Consider the following 15,621-nt stretch of genomic DNA (forward strand, 5'->3'; position numbering starts at 1 on the left):
GCAGAACCAGATCAGTAATGGTCAGCTCCATCAGCCCCGTGTGGGTTTATGGTCAGCATACATTCATTCCTACATCCTACAATCTACCCAAACAGTACGTTGCTCCGATTTGAAGCTTTAGTTACTTGTTGATCTACATCCAGGTCAGTTTTTTAAGGCAATTCCACAGTTACTATTTTGGCATCATACATTGCAAAAACACTAATTCTTACCAGTTTGTCCAGTTTCTATTGGAAATATTGTCATGGTCCTAAAATAATGGCCTAAAACATCAATGGGAAAGAAAGAGATGCTGATGTTTTTTCACATTAGGCCATTATTTTAGGAAGGTGACGATAACTTGGCACTTGAAATAAGACAAAACTAACTTACAAGTAACATTTGAGGAAGATATGTAGAAACTTGTTTTATGTCAATAATTTCTTAATATTGATGAAAAAGTTCAAGATCTACTAGCAGATTATTTCACGTATAGCAAGACATTTTCCCATGTTGTAAGTGAACAAATCTAACTAAAGTAAAAGTAATACGTTTTTGTCAATATTAAGGATTTATTGACTTAAAACAGGCTCCTGTATCTTGCAGAAAAGTTACTTGTAAGTTAGTTTTGTTTTATTTTTAATGTAATAAGATATTTGCACAAGAAACGATACAAAATATCCATGGTAATTTTGAGTTTTTGCAATAATATCATCTAGTTTTTAGACAACAAACAACTGCTGATGTCCTCTCTACATGTAATCATCATTCTAACAGCAATTATCACTTCCTTAAAGCTCTATCATTGCACAAACCCAAACTGCTGCCATTTCCTCTTCTAACCAAGCTTTCATAGGATTGTTTATCAACTCCATATAAAGTAATAGAAATAGCACAAAGTCTGAAAAAACCTGAATCAACTCTCTCTGGACGAATTACTGTTGGAAAGCAAGAAAAATTAGACAAAATGTGTTTTATCTTTACTTTGAAATGGAGAAAAATGGCTAATTAAAATTTTTTTCCAAGACCATCGTAGATTATTTTTGTTAGATAACTTGTTTTGCGTTTAAACTTGCTATCACCAGTGAGGTTTGCAACTCTTAAAGATAGAATGATGTAAAATCAGACCGAAAAACGTCTCTATAGTCAGAAAATCTCTTTATGTTTCCTTGTACACTTTATGTAATCACCAAATTTATTCCAAATTGTATCCTAAAGCTAGGAATGAAGGGACTAGCTGTGCATTTAGCTGGGAAAGCCTTGTAATTCAACCTGAGACTTGACCACATTTCAAAGGTGAACAGTTGTTCTCTTTTTCCTTCTCAACCCATTCTCATGTTAATGAAATGGCACAACTTCAAGCTGCTCATGGAGCCTCACAGCTCTACTTCACTCCACAGAGAGGAGCTGAGTATCTCCTGAGCACTCGACACCCTACTTAGCCTAAAGTGTGACCAAAAGTTGTGAAATGGAGTCTGCTGGCTCTTTGCTGTGTTGTAAAACAAAACATCCACCACTTCTAATGCTCCCATTGCCCTTAAATTCATGATAAATAGTTGGAATGCTTTGTTAAATAATAATTTCTTTCAAAGAAAATGTTCAAATTGTGATTAAAGGTGGTTGAGTTCAGTCACTTTCAGATAGGAGGTGTTGGATTTCTTCAATAATAATCCATGAAAAGATTGATCTTTGCACAGATTTTATAAAAGTTACATACTGCAGCTTTAAACAGTCAAACTAAATATTGTCAAATATATCGGTGGTGTCCAAACTTTTTGGCATGAAGCACACAATATTTTAATGAAATATACAAAGCAGTCAGATATCTGTAGCTCTTTATAGATTTAAAATAAAAAAAGGTCTTGCAGCTTTGCCAGATAAAATAGTAAATCATGTGCCAATTTTTACATATTTTTCTAGATTTTTTGTATCCTTTTAGCTACATGAACAGCCTCTGGCTCACTCTTGTTCTATTTTTCCAAGTTTAATAAATGGTCGTACCCAAGTCTACATTTTAGTAAAATACACTGGATGCTTTGGGTCTCTTTTACTAATAAATTAAATTAAAAGCAGAATCCTGGATGAATTAAGATTTTCCATTTTAAGATTTTAATTGACTGTCTTTTTAAACATCCTGGAATCAGTGAAAATTTCACTAATATTGATTTTGCCTGAACCGGCAACCCAATTTCCGAGGGCCACAAATGGCTCCTGGGCCGCACTTTGGACACCCCTGGTCTATATGCTGATTTATGCTCTTGAAAACACCTTTGATGCCTGTGTTTTGATTTTTTTCTCACCATTTCAGATGGGAATAAGTATGGGGGGTATCTTAAATTACTCCTCACCAGAAATTGTATTTTACATTTCATTTTTTTTCTTCAGTTTTATGCCCAAATATGCCAGAGAAAAACACTGTAAGATGTTAGCTAGTGATGGTGTGCTCTCCCCGAAATGATCGACATCTGTAATTGTGGTACCAGGAAATCATGTGGGCAATCTTGTGAATTTGAGAGCTGTTCAATTATAGAAGGACTTAAGAGTTGCAAAACACTGGAGCCTTCCCTAAAAAGCATAGCCTCTGCCTCTTTTGCTATCTTTCTTAGTCATAAAATATAGATGGAGGTGTTGTGTTTTCTCCAAATGGGTAGATGTAATCTGTTTTTTAATGCATTGCAAGGGTCAAATGAGACACTTTGAGTTTGCAGAGAAATGTAGAGGTTTTGCTCCACCAGTTTTATTACATAATCCCTCAGAATACTTAAAAAAAAAAAAAAAAATCCATTTAGCTCCTACATTCAGCATGGATATACCGCTGCAGCTTTTCTGCTGAGCTGTTGCTGAACTTAAAGAAAAACTGTTTAAAGATGTAGATGTAGCACTGCAAAACAGAGCAAACGACGAGGCGAAGCTGTTTAAATATGAATGAATGTTGTGCGAATGACTCTGCTGTAATGCTTAGACGAGAACAGATCCCAGTTTTATTTAGCATGGACTCCAGGGAACGCTGGTGATGTTATGGTACATTCACTGGGTGGAATCTCTAAAATGTTTATGCTGAACCCTCCTTAGGGAGTCTGCATCTTCATCTTTAACATTAAACTTTAACAGTTGGGACTTTCCTTGCAACATGCCTGTAACCAAATAGTTTACGGTAAAGCACATTAACAAAATCAGAGATAATTAGATCAATATGGAAGCACTGAGAAGGAAAAAATGTTTTCATACACTTTATGGGTCAAAAGTAGCGTATGTGGTTGGAGGATTGAAATAAGAGGAACATATTGTGAGGAGTGCTGGACCCAAATTTAGCAGGCTAAGACGTTGAAATTGTAGATTTAATGAAAAGCAAAAACTTACAAAAATTACATGGAACACAGGGAGCTAAAGAAGAACAAAAACACATAAACCAGGAACCTAAAAGTCAGCAGAGAGAACTAAGAATTGACAGGAAATGATGGGGTTAAATAGGATTAGACGGGAGGAAACAGCAAAGAGGAACTGAGAATGATGTTTCCATTAAATAAGAAATGCAATTAAAATCCCATGTGAAAAAGTTTGTTCATGCTATAAGTTATAAAAAAAACCCTGTAAATGTAATGGTACTTGACCCGCTATTGGCTAGCATTTCAAAAGCAGCCAATTTTGGAGCACTCAAGTCACTGATTGGCTGAACCCTGAAGAGAGGAGATTAGCTTCTGTTTTAGTGCTAAGACAGTTTCCATGGTGCATGCTAATCATATTAAGGTGTTTTTGTGTTTGAACTATTAAAACAGGCAGATATAAGTGTTTTATGTCTATTAGCATTTTGTAAGCAGTTATGATCTATTTTGGTGAGCATCTGCTGTCATCTTTTGGGCTAGCAACCTCAGAGTCACAGACTAAAAGAAAGTTCAACCAAAGATTCATCATAAAATCAAAAACACCACAGACAATCATGAGTATTCTCCTTCCAACAAATCTACGGAAACGACTCCAACACTGACCGCTACAGTAAATCCCTACTTACCACAGCTTAAGCCATTCCTGGTTACATGAGTTACTTCAACTATTTTCCCCACAGGATTAATAAAGTACTATTACATTCAAATGCTTCACAAATATTCTCCAGATCCACAAAACATGTGGACCGGATTATCCAACAGTGTGAAAAAAATAAAAAATACCAACACGATTTACAAATTAAAGAAATCCAGAAGAGGAAATAGTTTGAATACAGAGTAGTAGACTGAAGACCTGAGACTAAAGTCTAAAGTATCCACATCTGTCAACAACATTAGCGTTCCAACAATGTGTGGGTCAGGCAGCCGAGCCAAAACATTATGCAGGATCACTGCCCTGAAATGATAAAATCTATCCTGGGATCCATGAGCTCAGGGTGAGTTCATGTTCCTAATTTGCTCCAGAAGCAAAGCAAATGTAACCCTCATCTTTATGCATCAAACTGATTTCCTCCTGACATCGACTTTGTCAGGCCAATCAGCAAGATTTGTCAGGTTTTGAGCCTAGCTGAAGAGCTAACCTCCAGAGAAAAACTTCGAGGGACCGGCACAAAAAACTGTAGATCGAGATCTCTTGTAAAGATGACAGAGAAATCTGGAAGGAATGAAGAAAAACGAGAGCCATATCAAGTGTTTGGTTCAAGACTGTGAACCTAAAAAAAGTTCCCTCAGTGAACATTTCAGGGGAAGGAAACAAGTCCAATTCATAGCAGTTCATTTAACGTTTCCAGAGTTGGGTAGTAACTAGTTGCATTTACTAAATGTATGAAAAAAACTACTTTGAGAAGTACTTTTACTATTTTAGTATTTAAGTATGTTTTACTTTTACTTATGGGGTTTGAATACTCTTAGTTTTTGAGTGCTAGAATTCTGGAGTTCTTCTTCCGTTGCTAGGTAACGGGCGGTGCCCAGCTGAGGTTGCTAGGTAACGGTTTCAGTGCCTGCTGATTTGTGACGTTGCATTCCAGAGGTTTTTGGACACAAAAACATTAATTTATTGCCAAAAACTGACTGGGTGTTTTTTTTAAGTGCTTGGGTTGTTTTTAGAAGGAGTAGAAACACAAATGGAAGTAAAATAATTTGTAAAATGCAAATTTTGCACAATCTGTCCTCTTCAAGTATTAGGCCATTGATGTTTTGATCAGTTACTAGGTATCTGAGTTGCCCTTTTACCAAATAAATTTTTACTCTTAAGTAATTTATTGTACATTTTACTTTTACTTGAATACAAATATGTTGAGGAAATGCTACTCTTGAATACAATTTTTGGATACTTTACCCATCTCCGAACATTTCTAAGAGAAGATCTGTATTATAAAGTGGTAAAGAAACAGAAAATGATGCTGAACTCTGATTAAAACATTTTCCTACCATTCCTCTCTTCCTCCTTCCTTTTCCTCCGAGGCAACATCGGCTTGGCCTTCTTACCACACCATTAAAAATACAACACACGCAAAACATTCGAAATTTTCCTGCCAAAAAAGCTGATGTATTATTAATTTTTACAAATCATGCGACCTAAACTCAGGAGCAACAATATTAAATGAGCCTGGTGTGACAGTGATTAAACTTGTCGCTTGATGATAATTGTCCTGACCTACTCTGAGAGGATAATTAAAATATTAGGGACAGTTTAATACTGACAAAATGTCAGAGACATAATGAAAAATGAGGTTAAATAAAGAAACCTAGTTCCACTTCGTCTGCCAGAGATTAATCAGAGAACTGCCAAAAACACAATTTTTTAAAAACTGGTTTCCATTGGTAGTTTTTTTGGTTGTTGTGAAGATGCTCGTTTGAAGATATTTTGTGTTCAACGAATGCTCTGAATATTTCTGGTTCATAGAAACAGTCTAACAGCTGCTTGCTTTAAAACTGGAACAACATCAGAGGCAAAAGCCTTTTTCAACAAACCGGAGCCACTGATAACTGGAACAATTAAACAGGCTGGAACAGAGTTAGAGTTTTTAGAAGTCGAGGAAAATTATCCAGGATTATCGGACATTTTTCTTATCAGCAACCACCAAGATGAAAAAGCTAAATTTAAACCATTTTGAAAAGGATTTACAACCTTCCTGCTGAGACTGATTGAGATCAACTGAGTCAACTGTCCATTGGGAAACTGATTTTCCTTTTCCAGATAAGGCATCTGGTTTTCTGTGGTATTTCTGCAAAGAGTTTTGGTCCAAAATCTCTTCTAAGGCAAATTTTCTTGGCCAGTCATTGAGATACTGAACTATGAGAGTTAGTGCCTCTCAGATTCTGGTCATAGTTCTCCATTTAAGGGATTGTAAGGTACGATGGATAAACTGATCTGGTATTCTTCTGAAGTAATGAGAGTTTTTTTCCAGTCTGTCTTATAAATGGTCATGAGATTTGGATCAGTACTGAAAAATTGGGATCAGAAACAAACTTCTTAAATGGGTTTTCTCCTTATGGGATGGTCATAATCGGCTGGAGAGTCTCTGTGTTGAGCCATTTCTTCTTTACATTGAAAGGAATCAGTTACGTTGATTCAGGGATGTAATCTGGATGCTTTCTGGAGGTTTCCCTTTGGAGGGTCTTAAGTTATTTGCTGAACAGACCCAGAACTGTCTCAAGAGACTGTCTGGCTTCTTGGGATCCAACAGAACCAGTGAAGTTTGTTAATCTGTCCAGGAGTTATAATCGCCACATCCTGATCTCTGAAAATCAGAGGATGATGGGTGAATGAAGACAGGAAACCTTTGTAGACTTAAAGTTTCCCATGTTAAACAGATAATTATGTGCAAATAAATAAATCCTGGTTTTTTTTATCCCTAAAAGGACATTAGAAGCAAGAAACGGCTTGCAAATTGTGTTTTCAGGCACATAGTTCCAGTTTATAGCACAATCATGTAATTATGTTACCTTCAGTTGTTGCTACATCTATCAAATATGATTTAAAAAATTGGACTTCCTAATTTAACAACTTGAAATTAGATCTCTGTCTCTTTAAGAACTCCTGCTCTTTCTGAAACTCCTTCAGGAAGTCATCAGTACGTGGTTCCTCTATTAACCCTCCTGTAGCTCCTATAATGAACTCAGCAGATGTGCACTTCCAACAGGTGTTTGCTAATTCCTGCTGGCTAGTCTGAAGGAGCTGAGTGGGGGAGGAGCTGCGTCTCAAAGGCGGAGCTAGGTCCAACCAGGCGTTTTGCACAGCTGATTGGTTGGAATGGAGATTAAAGGGTTTTTCAAACATGCATGACAGAATCAAAGCAACACTTCAGGTGAGGGAATAACATTATAACATGATGGAAAGCACAAAAAAGTAACATTTACATATCGCTTTCTACTTTAAGAAAAGTAGAAGACATTGCGGTTCCAGCAGTAAAGAAGAACATCTAAAGATCCGGTTTATTGTCTTCTCTCTGAAACTCTTTAAAGCGAAGCCTGCTAGTTTCTCCGTTTACTGAGAAACCGCTCCCGGCCTGTTTGACGTTTGGTTTTAGCAGTTAGACTTTGGTCTCCTGCCTCCTGACTGATCCTCCAACATGGCTCCCGCTGCCGCTGCTGTTTGTTCCTCCTGTCGTAGCTTCTGAATACGACTCGGCCTTTCTCAGCTTGGCAGTCGCTGCTGACAGGCCTGCAGCTCTGAGGAGAGCGGCCCTCCACCGTGGAGGCCGTTTGATGTCTGCAGACTGCCTGGCACTGTGCTGGTTCTCTGTGTTGTCAGGTAGTTAGCCAGAGGAGACGCATGCTGTCTGCACAACTGGACACACCGTGGCAGAAAAATGGGTCCATGAGACAGAGATCCCTGCTTTCTTCCCCTAACGCTGCTCTGACACCTTCTAACAACTTCACGTTTTCATCTAATCTTGATCTTTATTCTGGTTTTTGTTATCTGGCTCTTTGATGCTGCAGTATTGCCAGAAAATCTTGTTTTCATTTCTCTCTCTCTCTTTTGCGTTAAAACTGTTGCTTCATGTTTTCGTCATGCATTGAGCCTCAGTGGCAGAAATATGACACTCCACAGAGAACCTGTCATTAAAAACTTAAAATTTATGTTAAAATGAGGTTGTAAAGAGTGCTAGTATAAATCTATTGCTAATAAAATCATTTATGAGTTTCCTTTTTACCCAGAATGTCTCTTTTTTAAAAAAAACCAAAACTGGGTTTATTACTAGAGAAATCTTTCCAGATCCAGGACAAACATGAATATGATTTTCAAATCTGCCTTTAGCCAGTTAGAGAGAGAACCTCAAGGTCCTGGTTTTCATGAACTCAAATAAACCAGAGATGTAATTTTGTCTTATATAAATTCATTTCTGGCCCAAACGTGATGAAACCAATTCACCTAATAGTGAATTAGTTTGCTATGCGTACAAATCTATTTATATTGTAAACATACGCAATATAAGTGAACATCAAAAGATGTACGCCAATATCCACACTGCAAAAACACAAAATCAAGTGTTTTTGATTTAGTTTCTCGTTCAAATATTTTTGGAAATAAGACCAAACTAACTTTTCAGCAAGACCTAGGAGCTTGTTTTAAGCCAATAATTCCTTAATATTTATGAAAAAGTCCTACTTCCACTGGCAGATTATGTCGCCTGTAAAATCGGAAAAATAGCTTGTTAAACATGGAACAATCTGCCAGTTTGTCTTTATTCAAGAATTATTGACTTTAAACAAGCTCCTGTATTTTGCTGAAAAGTTATTTGTAAGTTAGGTTAGTGTTATTTGAGGCATAGTAATCTGTTTCCACCAGAAACCAGGCCGAAAATATTTAATTTGGTGTTTCTGCAATGCATACAAGCAGAAAAAAAATCCACATCATGCCAAACAAATGTCATGTAGATCCAGTATTTCAGACCGACAGAACGCTAACCAGCAAGTTTTGGCTGTTTCTTGATTCTTCATTGTGCCATTCTCTCCAGAGACGTTCTGCTTGCAGGGCTGGTTAATCACAATCTTTCTGATTCAAAAGTTGACGCAAATGTTCCTGGCGCTGCTCAGTATTAAACTCATGATTACTCATGATGCTCAGTTTGGATGTAACACGGCGAATTTGGGTCGCTATGTGTTCTTCCCTCCCCATCAATAAGAATGTGTTCTGAATAACTCGACTGGTTAAATAAAGGATAAACATTATAGAAAGAACAAAAGGAGTTGTACATTTCCACCAAAAAACATTGACATTTTCTAAAAAAAAAAAAAAAAGAGAGAAACATTCGTATTTCAAAAGTTTAAAATGTTCAACTTTACATGCTCAGATTAGACTAGAACATTTCTGAGATCAATCTCAAAATTTTGGAGTTATTGTCTTGCAAATTTGTAACTTTTGGAGCTCATACATTTCCTTGTTTTTCTAGAAAGTTTCTGGAGATGTTTCCTCCTTTTTTTTTATTTACAATGGCCAAACTATCCCTAAAAACAATAGTTGGTGTAACTATTGGCTTTAGGGAGAGGTGTCTGAACACTGCAAAAACAAAATCTATTTTTTGTCTGTCTTCAAGTGCAAATAATTTAGTTCATTTGAAATAAGGCAAAACCAACTTATAAGTAAAGCTTGTTTTAATAATGATTTGGAAAAGGTACTAGTTCCGCTGGCAGATTATTTCATGTATAACAAGACATTTTTTTATGTTACAAGTGAAATAATCTGTGAATAAAACTTGAAATTCTTACTTTTTATCAGTACTAAGAAATTATTGACTAAAAACAAGTTCCTGTATCTTGTGCAGAAAAGTTTCTTGTAAGTTATTTTTGTCTTATTTCAAGTGTACAAAGATATTTGCATTTGAAAATAATCAATTCTTACCAAATACTTTAAGATTTTGTGTTTTTGCAGAAGAGATCTTCTGCAAAAAGTATGTGGATTCATGCACATATTTCTGTGCATGAATCCACCCACTGAGAACAAACTAATCAGACAGCAGTAAGAATTTGTTAAAGTTTTTAATTACAGATTTTCTGGCATAACTATTTTACTAAATCTTCGTCCCTCCTACGATGCGCTAGACAGTTAATGATGCTCCTCATGATTAAGGCAAATGCTTCACGATTGTTTTAGAAAAGCGATTTAGGTTTTTATTTCAGCCCTGGCCGCAATGATCACAGGAACTAATGCTGATTGATGTCGGATCTGAACCCTTCCAGCCAGGTCCTGACCTCATATTTCTGCCTGTTTTCAAGCTTCAGTTGCATGTTTATTACATTGTACCCCAATTTAAAGTTCAGCCTGTCCTTTACCTTCACAATAAATTCCAACAAAACCAAATGGAAAGCTCTAATTCTGCATTAGTGATTTATATCATTAATATCAGCCAGTGAGTCATCGTTGTGAAAGTTGTGTGAAAGCGGAGGATGTGGTGTTTTTCCTGGCCAGCGGGGTTGTGCTGCGCGCTTTGTGGGCTGCCTGCTGGGCCTCTTTGGTTTGCCTTGAAGGTTTTATGACTCGTGGATCGTTAGCAGGTATTTAAGAACAGCCTGCACGCATGGAAATATGCTGTATCCTTCAGACACACACGAATCCTAATTGTTTTGCACATTTATACAACACTGATCAGGATTAAGCTGCATCACAGCAGACGTGGATGTGTGTTAATTGGTCAATTCACTGTTGCATGTCAGATCGTAAAACAAAATCTACACAGATGAAAATTATACATGTACATGCTCTCATTAAATATTCAGGAGAAAACTTTGCATGACTATCCCAATTATGTATTTTTTTCCCCGCAGTACTGGAAAGTATTACGCCTTAAAGACTTAATGAGAAAATGATTATGAGCAGAGCCTTAGTTGGAAAATATTACAGTTATGATCTCAAACTAGGTGAATAAAAGTGCATGCAGAACTGCAACCCGTCTCAAGACTTTGGTTCACATTGAGTTACTTTTAGCTGAGCCGTTGTAACACATAAATATGCTTTGATCTACATCGTTTCATTGCAGCTCTGACTGTGTTCAGGGTCATGATCGTGCAGCCAAGTCTCAACGGTTTGCAGCCTGTTAAATGTTTTCTTCCAAAAACTGTTCTGTATTTAGATCTGCTCAACTTTCCATCAACTGTGACCAGCTTCCTTCTGTCTGCTGGAGAAATGTAATTTTGGTCAAGTTTCTAGAACAAATATACACTTGACTTAAGGTCAAACTAATTTAGAAGCAACTTTTTAGCAACATACATGAGTTTACTGAGTCAATAATTCATTTACATTGATAAAAATACTAGTTTCATTGGCAGATTGTTTCTTTTATTACATGGGAAAATGTAGTGAAATAAATCTGGCTGTGGAACTGGCTGTGTTTTTTGGTGTCTGGAAAACGAGCCATTAAAAAAATAAAAAATCAGAATGTAACTTTACAAATCAGCAGGCACTGCTAGTCACCTAGCAACCCAAGCCACACCCAGCCTGTTACCTAGCAACCCAAGCTGAGCTCCAGTTGACTTGCCATCCAGAAGCCACTTGCCGCGATGTTGGTTGTGCAAAAGGCTCAAAAAATTTATTTTTCTACCAAAAGTTTATTATTCATGAATTTTCCACAAATAATGTGGATTTACGTTGCAGATAAATATTAGCAAATACTAAACCGTGAATAGGTGGGAAGTTCACTATATTTTAAACAATGCAAAGAAACTCTTTTGCTGACTTTTTGTTCAGAAGAAATGACTTTTAGTTTGCTCATTGTGAGGGATAGCTACAAAGCTAGCGACCGTCCACGGTGGCTACAAGCTTGTCAAAGTGTATGACTCTTGTTTAATAACTTGGAGCAAATTGTAACTGAAGTTGTTGACTTTGAATTAGACTAAAAAATGCCATGAGACGACTTTTGTGAATTGGGGCCATATAAATAAGTTGAAAAGAGCTGAAATGAGTTGAGTTGAAAGATATTTTGAGGAACACATTTAAGGAGGTTCTGACCACATTTACATCTCTGGAAGAGCCATCTCTTAAACAGAAATGATCAGAAATGTTCTCCAGTCACATTTCATCATGGTGTTTATGATGCGTTACCACAGTAATGGCTCCCTCACAGCTGCAGGTCTGTACATGGAGCTGCATGACTGCAGATGCATGCTTGAGGGAAGCTGGAGCATAGATTGATGTGAGCAGCCTGCTGTTTGCTGCTCATGCTGAGCAGCGCTCCCTGCTGAGTTCAGTGGGAGCTGGCTGCAGAGTTGGATTCAGTCATTTTATTGCTGGTTCTTACTCAGTTTATGAGTTCTAAGATCAATCTAATAAGGAACATATATAAAAAAAAACAGTCCTTATGGTGGTGGCACAGATGTTTTGTATTGTTGTTTTTATTACCAAAAACATTAAACTGTTATGTTGAGTAACTTTTTCCAGTGTTGTCTTTTCTTTATAACTCTCTCTGCCACACCGGAAACGAAGATCTGGATCAAAGCCTGAGTGATATTGATCCATCCTGGTGTTATTAGTGATTGGAGTTACCTGAACACTAGTCCTCAGTTTGTGTGTTTCCACCAAAAGAACTCTTTTTTGTCATTTCCGCCAGTAGTAACAGCTGGAAAAAGTGTTTTTCTGACGTATGAAAATACACTAGTTTTGGTACGTCTGAAAAACTACCTCATACCCAAAGACCTTTTATCGAAAAACTGGAGTTTTTTTCAAAATCGGCTGGTTTCCATTAAGCAAATTTATTTTTGTAACTTTAAATTTGTTCAATTCTACAGTGAATGGAAGAGGTTTATTGAGAGCTGACGGCCAATTTCCATCAGTTTGTGAAACTAAGCTTGTGCCGTTAGCACTGAGCGCTACACAACGAGACAGGAGAGCGTAGCAGCAAGATGGCGGAGCTGGCTGATCTTTGTGTTACGACTTTGTTTACATATCTTTTAATTTAACAATCCACAGACCTTTCAGCTGACCAACATTACTACATTCACTCCTATTGCACATATCAACCACACTAATGTCCTAAAACAAAGCTGATTACGGTGTATTGTGGCATGCTTACCAGGCGATATTGGATTGATTTATAATTTCAGTTTGACTCTTTCACAACTTTGCCTTGTTTTTATTCAGGCCTAGAAATACAGTGAAAAATGGAAACGCCGTAAGCAAGTTAAGCTTCTTGTAATGTATCCAAATAATATCTTAGAGGCTGAACTGTGAGTTTTTGTGCAACGATAAATAAAAGAAAAAACAGAAATGAAGATGGAAAAAACTAGGGCTGTCAAAATGAATGCGTTAATTCGCATTCTTTTAACGGCGTAAATGTTTTGAACATGTTTCTGTACTTTTTGGACATCATCTGTTCTGCAGTTTGAGTGTAATTTCCTTTTCTGTTTCAGCTGTTTCTCTATGGAGCCAACCTTCTGTTTCTTAAAAAGTAATCTCTGAAAACATCTCCACTCTCTCCTCCACAGGAAGAACACAAGAATGTATTTACTGTTGTAGACAAAATAACGTAGCAAAGCATAATTTTACACGCAGCAATTTATGACTGAAGCAACACTAAACTGTGAACATAAAAAACATAAACAACGATAAACACATAATCTAAGACAATTGATTTGTAATAAAAACATTTAACAATTAATTAGTCTTGATTAGTTGACAGCAACCTTGTGGTTAATCAGATTAAAATGTTATTATTGAACTACAAGCAGGAATGCAGAGGCCTGTTTTAACCTTCTCTGGCCACAACTAGTAGTTCCAACTGAAGCCCCTATGGTGATAAAAGTCCTTCATGTCAAATGTGGTAACTTTAGAGTTCATCACAGACGAGAAGCTGCAGTAAAGTCACCATGCAACACGAGAAATCTGTCAGAAGCATCAACTCTGACTGTATGATGTGCTTTTGTCTGCAGATGTGAGATAAACGACCTTCATGCATAAAAGTTTATCCAGAGGCTGGCAGCCGAGGAGAATCCTGGGAAAGGTCAGAGATCTTGGCGTTGTAGTCCCCGCGGCGGGGGTTTGGGGTATGGAGGGGGCAGTAGCTCCTTGAGCTTGGCGGTTTGTGAGTGGGTGGGAGAAAAGCCCGAGGAGCTGGATGGAGTCTTCAGAAAGATGATGGAGAACAGGTATGACAGCAGCTCAGGCGAGAGAGCTGGGCGAACTGTTGACAAAACAAAACCGACCGATGACTTGGACACGAGGAATGCTGGGATCAGTGTCGAGTGTTGGGAGTGTGTGTTGGCTGTGAGGGATCTGTCAGCGAGTCTCTCATCACGCCAGAAGGACAGAAATGTTAAGAGCTGGTTAAGAGAGTTTCCTGCCCTTCAAACACTGGAAAGCAGGAAAAGTAACATCCAGTTCTGGTCAGGAGTTATGTTTAGTCACAATCAGGGAGTTTTCAGTTCCTCCAAAAATGACATTTTTATCAGGCGTTCCTTTCACCTCATTTACTTTTGAGGAAACCAATTATAAAACCAGAGAGACATTTTTTACAAACCCTCATCATTCATTGACCGTGATTGGGACAAACTCCAAAGTGTTCTGATGAATAAAGGTCTGGTAGGAGTAAATAAAAAGCCTCAGACTTTATGAGAAAATCTGGCAGCTAAAATTTCTTGTTAAATCTGCTATTGAGATGAAAGAAGTTGATTAACACTATTACAGCTGGCTGGAGTTATTGCGTTAGTCAGTCAGCCTGCAAAAGGGCAGACCTCTGGGAGTAAATGCGATAAGCTACTGGACACAGAGTGCTAACTGAACATTGAATGGGCTCATGACATGAAGTCGAAAGGCAATGTTGCCCTATCGCTTGGTCCTTATGGGAAACCTGGTAACATTGATTAAAAATACCACATTTTCATAGTATTTACATAAAAAACTACCAGGACAAATCCTTGTTGCAAAGAATCTGTTGATTTCATATCAATATGCGCTTGTGTATATCAGATGTTCTCGAGTTTACACCATAGTTTCTTCAAAAGAAACTTTTCAGTCAACCACTAATGGTGCATTCACACCAACCCTGTTTAGTCTGCATTAATCAAACTCCAGTCCATTTGCCTGGAAAGTCCGGTTCGTTTGGGGAGGTGTGAACGCGTAATCGTACTCCACAAAGCGAACTTTGATCTGTCTACAAACTTCTATCTTGTTTCGGTTAAAATGAACTCTGGTGCAGTTCGAATGCATATGTGAAAGCCAAGCAGACTGGAGAGCGCTCCAAAAGCAGGAAGCAGGGAATTCTGGGTAAATGCAACCAAAACAAACGCATGATTCCAGCACTAGTGGGAGAAATGGTTTGCGGTCTTTTGTCAAAGACAAAAGAAAAATCCTGATGATACTCCATTTTTGTTTACATTTTGTGAAAAAGGAAGTTGTGCTCAGTGTCTTCAGAGATTTTTGTGTTATTTCCTTTGCTGGTTCTTGCTGCAGCGCTCCCGCAGGCGAGGAGGGGAACAAGTTGCTCAAAAGATTTGGGCCAATAGCGTGTCGGTAAGCATCGTGCCTTGGTACTGCCGCTTCTCCGGGAGAAAATCCATAAACAGACGAGTTATGTGAAAATAATTAATAGCTTTGTTCCATAGAGAAATGTGCAAATAGGTAAATCTTTGAATACTGAACCACAATAATATTTTTAAGGGTCTTTGTCTGAACTATGATTACATCTGGAAATTATTTTACTGCAGAATATGAAATGTGAAGTTTTAAAAAATGTTTATTTAATTTACTAAAATTCCTCCTTAAGCT

General features: G+C 37.5%; 1 long non-coding RNA gene across 1 annotated transcript; it reads left to right on the top strand.

Moving 5' to 3' along the window:
- The first annotated feature begins 1,598 nt into the window (after positions 1-1,598).
- On the top strand, positions 1,599-15,343 carry LOC116722499 (uncharacterized). The gene is made up of 3 exons (XR_004339769.1): positions 1,599-1,608; positions 4,467-4,470; positions 15,259-15,343. It is a non-coding gene; the product is annotated as an uncharacterized LOC116722499 (long non-coding RNA).
- Positions 15,344-15,621: the final 278 nt, after the last annotated feature.

The sequence above is a fragment of the Xiphophorus hellerii genome, chromosome 7 (genome assembly GCF_003331165.1).
Source record: "Xiphophorus hellerii strain 12219 chromosome 7, Xiphophorus_hellerii-4.1, whole genome shotgun sequence".
Lineage (NCBI taxonomy): Eukaryota > Metazoa > Chordata > Actinopteri > Cyprinodontiformes > Poeciliidae > Xiphophorus > Xiphophorus hellerii.